The sequence below is a fragment of the Prionailurus bengalensis genome, chromosome E2 (genome assembly GCF_016509475.1).
Source record: "Prionailurus bengalensis isolate Pbe53 chromosome E2, Fcat_Pben_1.1_paternal_pri, whole genome shotgun sequence".
Classification (NCBI taxonomy): domain Eukaryota; kingdom Metazoa; phylum Chordata; class Mammalia; order Carnivora; family Felidae; genus Prionailurus; species Prionailurus bengalensis.
This window is the reverse complement of record NC_057352.1, coordinates 32,823,285-32,836,666: the sequence shown is the minus strand read 5'-3', so window position 1 is coordinate 32,836,666 and position 13,382 is coordinate 32,823,285. Positions and strand designations below refer to the sequence as shown.

At 44.8% G+C, this 13,382-nt stretch overlaps 1 long non-coding RNA gene across 2 annotated transcripts; it reads left to right on the top strand.

Moving 5' to 3' along the window:
• The first annotated feature begins 1,239 nt into the window (after window positions 1-1,239).
• LOC122494212 lies at window positions 1,240-11,959 on the top strand. 2 transcript variants are annotated; one of them, XR_006300125.1, is made up of 3 exons: window positions 1,240-1,652; window positions 6,699-6,765; window positions 11,681-11,959. It is a non-coding gene; the product is annotated as an uncharacterized LOC122494212 (long non-coding RNA). The 2 variants fall into 2 exon arrangements; XR_006300126.1 differs by lacking the exon at window positions 1,240-1,652 and adding an exon at window positions 1,809-1,940.
• The last annotated feature ends 1,423 nt before the right edge of the window (window positions 11,960-13,382 follow it).

The window sequence follows — 13,382 nt, the reverse complement described above, 5'->3', positions numbered from 1 at the left end:
GGCGAGCCGGCGAACGCTTTGCTCTGTGCTTGCCACAGTAAGCCGCGAAGTTAGCGGATTTCTTGTTCGCCAAGAAGCTGGGTTCCGAGGCGGATCGCCGCCTACTCTCCCCTGGCTTCTCCCCCCAGCCAGGGAACCAGAGAGCGAGTTTGGAGACCCGAAATGGAGGCCCCCGGGAGAGACGGAGGGATGCCCGCGTCCAGGGCGCAGGGAGTGCGAGATGATTGTCCCTTTCCGCCAGCAGCAGCAGGTGGGCGAGAGACAGGCCTTGGACATCTGCACGTCTCCGGCCCGGCCTCCCTGCCACCAACTAACTCCCTGCCAAACGGCGAGGGAAGGGGGAGGCGGGACGACGGGGGTAGCCTTTCTCTAGAGCAGAGGTACTGGGCAAGAGCTGCCAGACGGAGAAGCAGCTATACCGGAGTCGGTCTCCGGACCCCACTACACCCCTTCCCGCCCCCGGCCGTGAATGGCCGCCTCTTTCTCCCGGCTTTCCACCCGCAGCTCCCCCTGCCAGGCCGGTGGTGGTGGTGGACTGTGCGGGTCCCCTTACTCTTAGCACGCACTTTAGCACCCGCCCACGCTCCATTGTAAACGCTCCGCATTGCCCAACCCAACCCCTGTTTGTTCAGCGAGGCGCTGGCAAGGCAAACACACACAACTGAGTCACAGGCAGAATTCTTGCCCACGACGGGCCACACAGAATACAAAACAGACCCCCTGCCTGTCTCTCCACCCTGCGCCGCCACAAGCCACAGACGCACTCGAACTCTGGGACAGACAGGGGCGCTGGTGAACCAAAACAGGGGCAGGCACAGTGTTGGGCACCCCACTGGAACTCAGTATATCAGGGACTTCGTGGCCTTTTATAAAATTGGGCCACACGCAATCCGAAGCACAACTACACAGCTTCCCGCGATGACTTTCACAAGTAGGATACACTTTATTTCCGGAGCTTCAGTCCCCGCACACTAACCCACTCTGTACCCTCGGACACACTTGGCGGCTGGACTTCACGCACGCGCGCTAACTCCTCCCCTCCGTCAGCTCTCCCCCTGGCTCCGCCCCTCAAGTGGACATTCGGCGAATCTCTCGGTCAGCCCCGCCCAATCCCTCCATGCCTCCATCCCTAATTGGACGCTGGCCTCCATTGGCTCCTCCCCTCGGCGACGCGGTCCCGCTTCCCTCCGAGTCACAGCGCCGAGGGGGTGGGGCCGGGCGGGGCGTCGGCTCCCTATTGTCATGGAGACGAGAAGCCGACGGCGGCGGAGGCGGGCGCAGCCGGGCTCGGTTGCCTGCCAGCCGGCTGAGACTGAGGCCGAGCGGCCGGGCCCGCTCGATCGGGAGGGAGCGCGCAGCTGGCCAGTGGTGGCTTTGCGGGCAGGCAAGGGAGCTGTCCTCTCGGGCTCCAACTAGGCCGGGTGGTCGCGGGGAGCGTCCCCGCCCCGCTCCCTTCTCTCCCGCCTCTCGCGGCTCTGGTGCTCCTTAGCGCCCGCCCCCGGCTCCGCCCGCCGCCGCCGCCGCCGCCGCCGCCGCCGCAGCCCCTCGCGCTAACTAACGGTCGGTAGCGGCCCGCGCGCGCCGCCCGCCGGGGGCTCGCGCCAGCCACGAGGGAGCGTCCGCGGCCCGCGCGCCCGCGCGGCGGAGGCGAGGTGAGTCCCGGGTCCTCCATCCCGCCGAGTGCCCGCCCCCGGTCGCGGCCGGGACTCCTGCCCCTCGAGCGGCGTCCGCGTCCCTTCGTGGACCGGATGGACGCGGCGGCGCCCCGCGCGCCGCCGGGCCCCCGGCGGGCATGGGCCGGGTGAGTGTCGGGCTGGCCTCTCCTGAGGTCCCGGTCCGCGGGCGGGCGCGCGTGGGCGTATCCCCTTCACCCACGCGCGGCCCCTTCACCCTTCTCGGCTCTCGTCCAGGAGGCCGTTTTCTGAAATGGAGCCATGGAGGTTTGTGCCACCGAGAATCGGAGTCTGTCACACAGACAACCTCATTACATCATTCTGCCACTCTGGGCTGCTAGGCTATCCGCCCCCCCACCCCCACCCCCACCCCCCTTTCCTTTTACTGTCTTGTTTTTGGTGTCAAGGACTGGAGAGAATCCTGAAAAGATTTTGAAGCATTTGGAATTTATGGTTCTGTTGCTGTGGTTGTCACCTCCGCTCTGCGTCAAATTTAAGACTCATTTCTTTAAGGATGTCTCTATTTTCTGCTTTATTTGCACATTGATGGCTCTGCTGCTCGGCTGACCACAGCCGCCTGGCCCGGCGTCTCAGACTCGTGTTAATACGTGAAATGGAAGAACTGATCATTAGCAGGCAGATGGGATTCAGATAGCATCTGGCGGGTGTTCTTGGAGTTCATGTGAAAGTTTTCACGTTTTTGCTGACAAACACGAGGTTTTTACCTTTTGATCTTGGTCGTGGTGACGGTTGAGGTCCCCTCTCCCTTCCCTTTCTTCTCCCGTTTGGGAACCTGCTTACTCCTTAGCTGTGGTTTCACTAGTCTCTGGTCACTGAAGCTTTCTCCCCCAGCAGAGGTGGGAGCTATCTCCCTCTTATTTCAGATGACCAAGATGACTCTTTTTCTTGCGGGGCGGGGCGTGGGGGGATTACTCTTGCGTTTGTACCTTTCCTGAACATTTAACTCACACTAGGGGTAGATATGCCCTGATTGTTTTTTGACGTAGGGCTTAAAAGAAATTCTGCTCTTAAGACTCCCTAAAGGTTTATTGGTTTGTCGTGTCCGCACGGACCCAGCTATGCCTCACTCTTAACATTTAAAGCTTTTAAAATAAGATCCACCATTGTATTGCGAAGACATGGCCACAGACCTTGTTTCTCGAGTTTGGGCTATACAGTTGTCCTTGTGCAAATCAAGTGCAAAAGAGGTTATTCCTGTGTGTTTGGCGTAATAGCTGTTTACAGTTAAAACTTTAAAGACTCCTAAAAGTAGGTCTGCTGTGTTTTAAAGATCTCATCCTTCTTGTGGGGGAGAGACACAACACCGGCACCAGGAGAGGCAACAGATTGTTTCTGTCATACCGCTTTGCTGTTTTGGAGTGTACTTAAAGGATTATGATTGATAAGGCTGTCTTGCCAGTGAATGTTGACACAGGTGTGCATCGTTATCTTCATTAAGATCCTGAGAACACGTTGTCTATAAAATGGTGACGTAAGAAGGGCGGCATGTTTTGGTACAGTTTTGCTTTGGGAGAATTTAATTGCACTTGAAACCCGTCTTGGAGCTTCCAGATTTTGTGAGCACGTTGGCAGCAGAAGTTCCAGAGAGAAAGGGTAGGTTCGTGTGAAGTGCTCTGGCATGTGGCAATGCTACTTGTGGCTTTTTGGCCAGTGCCTTTGTCAGCTTTCTTTGTGCCTCATCTTTGTGGAGTGATGGCTACTAATTTAGAAAGAAAAGCATAAATGGGACAGCCTCGTATGAAGCACACACTTATTAGTGTGCAGAATCAAGCTATAGATGGAGGCGCGCTCAATGTGCAGAATCAAGGATCTAATTGAATTGTAAATATATGAGAAATTCATGCCCCTTTATATTTGGGGAAAACCGTCTCCTAGAATGTTTTAATGGTGTAAGAGAGTTTCTCTCTTCATATTATCAAGTACTTACCTTAGTTGTTTATGGAATGCCTTTTTTTTTTAATTTCCAGAAATAGAAAAACAAACAAACAAACAACTGTTTTGTTTCTTCCAAAATGTTGTCCGCAAATTCGAATTATGAGCCAGTGGAAATAGTGCATTTAGCCTCTTATTAGCTTAAGGATCTGAACCATAACCTGGGTGACCACTAAAATAATATTACTCTCCTTTACTTCCAATTTCTGAATGCAAAAACACTAGCAAGACGGATGCTGCTGATTATATTACCCTTGGCTTACCCAGCACCTAATACCCTTTAACATAAGTATTGCATTAAGATCCCCGCCCCCCCCCTTCGTAGCTCATGATTTCCTGGAAGCTGGCTGTCCATCAGTGTGTATGTAAGATGTGTGAGTGTTTTTCTTTAATATTCAAACTCAATGTGGAAAGAGGCAATGACAGTGGAGGAGGCCAGAGGCATATGATCGGAGAAGCCAAGTGGAGTCACAGCTCCTTCGTGACTCCAAGGATAATTAGCTGGCTAGAATTACATGGTAAACTAAAATCAGAGAAAGGCTTATTTAGATGGGTTTGCTAAAACTAAAAAACAAGAGCATTAATTTTGACATAATTGCTTTCCTCATCCCCCAACTATCCCCCTGAAGATTTTTGTTCTGGCAGCTCAGATCAGCATCCCTGTGCTGTTGTCCGTGTATTCTTTTCAAATTTTATATGCTGTATTAAAAGAAATCAAGTGCAATCGTGAACTAATTGCCTATTGTCTGTTGTAATGAACAACACCAAATATGTGTTCACATATTTTTCACTATAGAAACCTTAGGAAAAATGTAAGTTGATAACATGCAAGTAAATGCAATCATGTAGTCGTAAGTGAATTAAATTAAACGTGGCCTTTAAAAATAGAAATACGAATCAACTCTGAGATAGCACGGCCTTTTTTGTGGTGTTAATAGCTCGCCGTCTGTGTGTATTTCCCTACAATTTCTACATTTTATTGGCTCCTTTATTTCTAACACCTTTTTGGTATATCATTAGCTGTTTTGTAGAGAATAATTCTGCTTCAAAGATGCAACCGATGTACCTCCAAGAAGACGTACGATCCCGGAATTGTTTTTTTCTTGTTCAGTAATGACTGTGGTTTGCTGTCACAACACAATTCTGAAGTGTGATACTTCTAACTTATTTCCACATAAACGTGCAGAATTTTTATAGCTAGAGTATACCTAAGCACCAGTTTAGCTTGGCAAATTAACTTAGATGCTTCAAAATTGAAAACCAGTATATTCTAATGTAGTTTGAGTTTAAATCTTTATTAGTAAGGATGCACTTAACATTTGTTCAGGAGAAGGAAATGTAATTTTCTCCTGCGGTTGTCATTTACGTAATTCATTTTTTTCCAGCCTTTTCTCGGGCTAATGATATTCCACACCTTGATACAGCCTTTATTTGTTTATTTGGCATAATATGGAGTGATACCTTGGAGGAAATTAGATTAGGTATTCATACCTAATATCCCCAAAGTATTTAACTAGCCTGCTGTGTTTCTTTAAACAGAATCATTTCCATTTTTGTGTGCAGGTTATAAGTATGATGCTTCCCTAATACATTCGGATGTTTTCAGCCAAGTTGACTTCTGAACTATGGGTTTCCTCCAAATGTTGGCTGAATTTTTTCCTTACGTATCCTCAAGCTCATCTGCAAGTGAATGTCTGCAACACAGTGTGTGTGTGAAGTAAACCCAAAATAGCCTCCGTGTTGGTTTTACCAGAGTATTTATATTGGTAATAGGAACTAAGTCAGAATACAAAGAATGTCACTTGAGGCCTTTGATTATTAAAATTTTACCAAATGCATTAAACATTCAGTAAAATAGAAAAATGTTTGGTTCGTGGAAATACACTGAGTAATTTATTTTTAATGATGTCATTGGATGGGGAAATTTATAAACTCGGTGCTTTTCTTGAAAGCCAAGACTGGGCTTCTATTTGATAGAAATGGAATCGTTATTTAAAGGAAATGATCTGTTTATGCCAAATTAGAGTTTTTTGATTATTTTCATTACCCAGCTCTTTTAAGAATAAATTTAATGGGAGTATCAGCTCCAGGCATGAATACTAAACCCCTTTAATGCGAGGTGTGTGTAAAACTTGTCATTTCTCATCAAAATAGGGGCTGCTGAATACAAGCAGATGAGAAAAGTAGGGGAAGAAATTGTTTTGCAGAATATTTGTGTCGTCTATTGGGGAGAGCAACGGACTGGATTCAGTGATAAAGAACATTTTGCTAATTAAGTTAAGAAAAATGGTTGTATGACCAAAGAAAAAAAAGACTAAGCAGAAGGCAACCCTAGTTAGTACAACAAATGCTTCTCTGAAAACTTTCAGAGAGGGTAAAGTGACTTTTAACAGAAGATAAAGCACTATACAATTATTTTTAAATAACACAGTGCATTCCCCTATCTCTGATTGGGTCTTACAGAGACGAGGTGTCCGGTATGACCAAAAGGGGACGCGTCACAACAAATTCGAAAATACACAACCCATATAGTAAGGAAAACGTTAAGCAGTGCGCAGCCTGATTCCTCCTCTCTGTTTGCCTTTAAAGCCTAAACTTTTGTGTTGTTGTTTTTATCCACGTGTAAAGTTGTTGAATTTAAAAGCCAGAGATTGGGCGAGTCCCCCCCCCCCCCCCAGCCTGAAATAGGAAAAATCTAAACATATATGCACATTGGTTTTGGTTTCTGTTGTCAGCCAAGATTTATTAGGAAGATTCGTAGCTGTCCGGATGTCCTGAAACTCGTACCCCTTTTATATCACATAGGTGTGTGTGGGGGGGGGGAGGGTGTCCCCGGTTTAAAAAAAAAAAACTACGAAGAAAACACGTCCTTTCAACAGTAATGAGTTCTGGTTGATTCATTGAGAAGGTTGTACTAAGTGACCTCCAGTGGAAATAGCGAGGGTATGCTTTCTGAGAGATGTGTCATTCAGGAACAAAATCAATTGAAGTATTGGTAATTAAACTGTAATTCCATGAAGGAAGGAAGTGGCGGGAAAGACGCAGCTAACTATTGCTGTTTTTCTTTTTAAGAATCCGCAGTTCATAATGGAGCTAACTGTACTGGCTGTCGGAAGGAGGAGATTCTGAAGATAGGGAGGTAATATTATCTCTTTTAAGAGAATACTTTCCTCTGTAATCCTGAGCCTTTATTACATATAAGAACTTTATCTACCAGACAGCAAAGTCTTTAAATGCGGGGTATGGAACGATCTGATTTGCCGGTGCTGAGTTGTGAGCTGCCGCTCCCAGGGCTGCGGGCTGTGCCGGGAGAGCTGAGAAATCTCAGCCAGGCATACTCAGCACCCTTAAAATAGCTTCTTTCTGAGAATTAGAGCCGTGATGGTGGCCTCCCCAGCGCAAGCAGACATCATTCTGGTTTGTGGCCGGTGCGCGTGCGTTCAGCGTGTTGCTTCGCCGTCTTCCGTGTTGCCTTCTCTGCAGGGCGATATACTGCCAGCCTCGACCAAACTCGGAGCGGGAGACTTGGCGGTTGACAAGTGGCTCCAGAGCTCTGCCAGGGAGCGAGCTGGGCCCAGCCTGGGCCGCTCCAGTGCAGGGGTGCGCGCGCGCGCACACACACACACACACGCACACACGCACACACACGCACACGCACACGGGTCCTGTTCCTCGTTCACCCCTTTCCGTCCCTTTGCATTTTCCTCGTAATCCCGGGCTACGGGTCACATTTTCCTTTTCCTCTCACTAGGTTGGCTTGCTGCTTCCTCTGCAGCTGTTGCAGAAATTCACACGGAATGGAGGCCTGGGTTGTGTTCTGGATGGTATCTTTGATAACTGACCCGTGTGTTATTTTTTGTCATTCTCAAACATCCAATGTTAGGGTTAAAGGACGAATCTAAGATCCTCGAAGAACAAAATTCATGCTCGGTTTGTATCAATAAGAAAAGCTTCTGTCTTCTCGAGCTGGGTTGCCATGTGGAATATGCAGGTGAAATTAAAAACGGGGTAAAACCCTTTTATAAAAGACCAGTGACTGTGTCTGAGAATGTTTATATAGGCTTAAGTTGTGGAATGGTATTTCTATCTGTTTTCTTTCCTTCTTAAGACAAACGATACACTTTTCTAGTCACCAAAAATATCTACTTCCTGAATTATACCTATGGAAGGATATTAATGGGACAATAAGGGGTTTCATGGTGTCCGTCCGATTATATAATTAGGAAATCGGTAAGCAGTGTGGTAGCTGAAATCAAGTTCTTCCATGAAAGGGGCTAGTGTGCATTTAAAAAAAAAAAACCTGCAGAGAGAAGGCTCTTTAATCTTTAAATCGTACGATGTATTTGGTTAACACAACAAGAAAGGGAAGTATACCAATCTCAGATTCTTGTATTGATGCCTAGGTAGAGGTTGTAAGCCAAGGAAGCCGTTAAAATGCCGCCTGGAAGAAAATGGTGATATCCAAGTGATTACTTGGAAAGCAGTTTACATTTACAAACCGATTCACTATTATGACCTTGACCAACTTTTACACTTCAGACACTCGGGTTATTACTTCCGTTTTTAAAATATCAGTCTATAGCTGGTGTGCAGAACGCAGGGGTATTTTCGAATTGACTAGGTCGTGCTGGTCGTCTTAAAATCAGCTACAGTATTACAAAGTTGAAATGTAATATGTATTAATAGAAGGAAAATATAAAATTTAATATCCGGGCAACGGAGACCTCTACACCTACTTTAAAAGTATAATCTTGACATCTATGACACTATTTTTTGTCTTTGTTGTATGGGTAGAATTATGGATGTTCTACAATCCAGATGTCTTATTTATTAATGCTAAATGGTATTCTCCATAACGGACATTTGAAATAAAAGGTGTAGGTGGGAGAGTCAGACTTTGAGGCACAGGCTAATTTTTTACTAAGCATTAGGACGGAGAAAAGCCGCCTTGATTAATGTAGGCCTGTGAAAGAGGGCAGGTGAAAGTGTTTTCAGCTGAAATTTACTAATGCAGCAACCATTTAAATTAAATGTTTGTTAACATAACAGCGATGGCGTTTTCTCCTCCTCCTCCTTGTGGTTTTGTCCAACTAGATGTTACAGTGGCAGTTGCACTGACTGTTAAGTGTTTAAATGATGACACCATTATGTGAAGTGATTTTGAAATGAGAGATTTCAGCCAAGAATTACATCTGCTCCCATCTCCTTCAAATCATACTCTCTGGCAGTACAGATTATGATTGATTTGTTTGTGACAGATTGCAGGAAACAGTCATTGATTTTTCAATATTTTACCTTAAAATTATTTACAGTTGTAACCATGGGGAGGTATTTCCATGGGCTGTCAGCCCTTGAAAGACTGGGATAATATTCCCTGCTCTCTGACAAGACAAATTACCTATAATGAGTGCAGTAGCTGAAGGGTATACTTTTATTTTAAAATATGTCAATAACCCCAGTGACTAAACGAATATTGATTTAGCATAATGAAGCCTGAGTAATGTGAAAATGAGCTTTTTCCAGGAGCCTGGTAAAGACTTTCTTTTTAGCTGGTTGTAAGAAGCTTTCCATTCTTTTCAACGAGAGCTCGTGGAGATAAGGAGTTTTCTATGCAAACCTTCAGGAGTGATAGTGTTTGTTTGTGATAACAACCAGGGGCCAGATATTTTGCCCTTCCTCTTATCGATCCGTTTTTCACATCTTATTTGGAGTCTTACCTTTAGTCATGGAATTTGATTTGCTTGATCTTCTCTTTTACCCGACTTCGTATTTTCACAGTTGCGACATATTGTGCATTGGCACCTCCAGTACCGAATATTAAAATATAACTATGTGTACGATCATTCGCGGATGACATAATAATTATCTTAAGACATTTCAAATGGGTTATTGTAGTATTTAATGTGCCGCATTTTATGGTAGAGTAATTCCCAGTCCCTGGACATCAGCTTGCTTTCAGTGGGAATGAAGATTAATTTACTCAGGCATCAGTGCATATTTTCGTTTTTGTCCGACTCCCCCCCCCCTTTTTTTAAATGGAATTCTCAACTTTTTATGGATGAAGATCCCATTACATAAGGTCTTTCAAACCAGCAATAGTAGTAGAGAAGTATATAGCTGTATCTTGTAGTCCATCAAGGAGCCTGAAGACTGGGTGCGTGAATAAGTATCTTCCTATCTAACTTGGTAAGGAGAAAATAGGGTAAACATTGCTGGTGATACATAGCGGAAAAGTCAGTACTTGAACAAGACGTCAAACTGATACTCATGGGAATCCAATGTATTTTCGGAGAATTAATAGTAATAGAATCTTATTAAAAGCACTAGGCAAAGTCCCTTTAAAAAGTAGAAATGAGTTCCGATTGAAAGAAAATTCAGATGGCTCTTGGGGAGTGCTAGTTCTCTTGCAGGATGCCATGGGAAATGTTACAATAAAAGGAAAAATATAAACATCTCTTTCGATGGAAAAAAGGATAGACTCTGGAACAAAAAATTATCGTCGTCCCCCCCCCCCCCCCGCCCCAAGAATTTACCTAAGGGTGTGGAAAAGAGATGATCTTTGTCATATGTCTCAGTTTGCTCTACAGTAGACGCGATGCTTTAGAAAATACTCACCCCATGGTTTCGGATGCTGTAAGATTGGATTTCTCCATCCCCGCCCCCCAATTCTTTCCCTCTTTCTGTAAACAGACCTTTGAAAATAGAAATGTGAGGGCTACACCATCATCATATATGAAACTGGTAGCCCAAATTCTTCAATCACTAATTTGCTCTGTACTTTTTTTGAAGTTGAGGTAGCATCTGTTCAACTTACCCGTAGACAAGGCGATGTCTATAAGGTATGCCTTCCAGAAAAAGAAATGAATGTAGATTTTATTTTTCCCTCAGTAATTTTTTTTAAGGAAAGCGTATTTTTTTCGGACAAATCGAGGCTAAGGAAAACATCTATATTGTTGTTTAGTTTATTTTGGAATTAAATAATGAAGGTATTGTCGTCAGCACCTCTTGACCCCATCGTGTAGTTTAAACGTTGTGTTCATCTTACAGCGTGTGGGTATAGCTACTTTCGTGAATGAAGTTCTGATAAATACGTAGATAGAGTGGAGCTTTTTCTGGGGAAATTACTCTCTTCTGGATACGAGGCCCTTCTCCATGTTTATTTCCCTTGAAAAAAATACCCTGCCGTTGTTCTTCTTTAGGGAAAAATGATTTCCGTAGAGTGTTTTTAAATCATGCAAGTCATTGCCTGGGGTTGGCTAAAACCTTTATTTTTTGAAAGATTTAAAAAAAAATCTTTCTCGTATTTGTATCTATTAAGATAAACAGTTTACTTTGCTACGGTGCATACCAATCTATTTAGTTAATTTTTTTTTTTTTTCCAGAATTCATTTTGCCATGTTTGGTCTGACCTTCTATGATAGCTTAATGTAGGAACAAATTAGCATATAATTCTATTTTCCATGTGACCTCAACCAGTTGCAGAACCATACCACCACTTTTGGAGGGCAATTCGATAGCATACGTGGAGTGTAGCATTAAGTGTTTGCAAATGTCCAGCGCATCCTGGCTAACGTGATATCGAAAATGTCGAAGTTGGCAGTTAGAGGAAATACTCACCCTTATTACTAAGGTATTAAAACGCCTCCTAAAGGTAGCATATTTAAAAAAAATTTTTTTTTAATGTTTTTATTTATTTTTGAGACAGAGAGAGACAGAACACGAGCAGGGGAGGGTCAGAGAGAGAGAGGGAGACACAGAATCCGAAGCAGGCTCCAGGCTCTGAGCTGTCAGCACAGAGCCCGACGCGGGGCTCGAACTCACGGACGGTGAGATCATGCCCTGAGCCGATGTCGGACGCTTCACCGACTGAGCCACCCAGGCGCCCCAAAGGTAGCGTTTTTTAACTAGTATACGTAATTGATGAGCGATTTGTCTTCTCCCAAGCACAAAGCAGCATGGCAAAGTTCAGTGCGGTGGGTGAAGTTTGGGATACTAGACATTGACAGGGACAATGATCATGACAACTAAATGGATTTTTTTTTTTTTTCTTTTAGATTCAGCTGTCGGTCTTTGAAATTTCCTGTGGTCTGTTCCACCTGGATGCAGAGGACATGGAGCAGTCAAGTACGCAAGAGGTCCAAGCGTGTTTTGGATACTCCCCTTGATAGACTGCAGTATTTTTCCGGTTAAGACCCTCTGCTGTCGTGCAGAAGAAGGTTATTCTCTTCTTGGTCCATCCAGTTTCCTTGAAATGCTTAGTATTGTAGAGTATCACCAAACAGTTTCTGTTTTCATCCAAGCATAGAAAGAATAAAATCAATTCTATACGTTGACTTCTTTTCCAAAATGTCTTTCTTGGATTGAATGGATGTTTCTACCTGAAAAAGAAGGTTCCAAGAAAAATCCCTGTCTCCATCATAGCGACTCTCCCAGCAGTCCAACATCAGTTTCAAACGTAACTCTGTTACGCTGAGGGGAGGAAAAAAAAAAAAAAAAAAAGGCTTGCAGGGTATCCATACATATATTTCACTGCTCTATATTAGTCCCCCTGGAATGGAACATTCTCCCCCAAAATAAATGAGCTCAACTCGGATACCAGAAGATGCCGCCTTAACTGGCAGATCATTTGTTACAGTGTTTGAATATTTGATTTACGTAAAGAAAGGTGCCATCCGGTGCTTTCACAGAGTTATTTGCGTGGACCGAATAATGACGGGTGGCCTTGCCATTGGGAACTTCCTCGTTGTGGCCTGGGGCAGCGGTAGGAAAGTGGGAGGATTCCTCTGGCCTCTGCGGTGTGTGAGGGTGTAGTCTGATCAGAGAAGAGTCCTCCGCGGGGGGACTGGGGAGATTCACGGATGCCGGTGACCCCCGTGGAAATGTGGGCAGTTACTCTTCTGCAACTGACCCAGTTCGTACTTCATCCACTTTCCGTATTCTGATTCCGTATTCTGATTCTTTGCCAAGAATCAGAGCTCTCGATAGCGCAAAGTAAATTTACTAGGCTAGAACAATTTCTTTTTCTCAAAATTTTAATAAAACTTTATTTTATGAGATAATAGATGTCACATGCAGGTGTCCTACTTAAGGGAGGGGCTCCTTGTACTTTTCACCCCGTCTTCCCCAATAGTGACATTTATAACATGCAGTGTCACATCACACAACGTGGGCATTAACATCGATAGGGTCAAGGTGCCTAACATTTCCATCAGTACAGGGAGCCCCCATAGTACCATTTCATATCCAATCACCTCCTCTCCTGCCCCTCCCAACCCTAGCAACCGCTCACCTGTTCTCCGTTTCTATAATTTTGTCTGTTCGAGAATGTTCTAGAAGTGGAATTACATAGTATGTTACCTTCTGGGCCTGGCTTCTCTCACTCAGCACATTTTTCCTAGAGATTCAACTCGCACAAATCAGTAGTTCTGTTTTATTGCTGGGCAGCGTTCCGTGGTACGGCAGCCCCGCACATCGTCTAACCACCAGTCAGGACTTCGGGGTGGTTTCCGGTTTCTGACCCTTTTGAATAAAACCGCTATACACATTCGTGTACAGGTTTTTGTGTGAACATCAGTTTTCATTTTTCCTGGGATAAATGCCCAGTAGTGCAATTGTGGGTCATACGATAATTACATAGAGCATTTCTTTTTGTGACTGGACTTGATTTTGTGTGTGTGTCGAAGGAGAGACCAGGCAGAGATCGACATTTTTGCGGTGTTTTTGCCTTAACTGGATTTGCGTCTGACTTGAAAAATA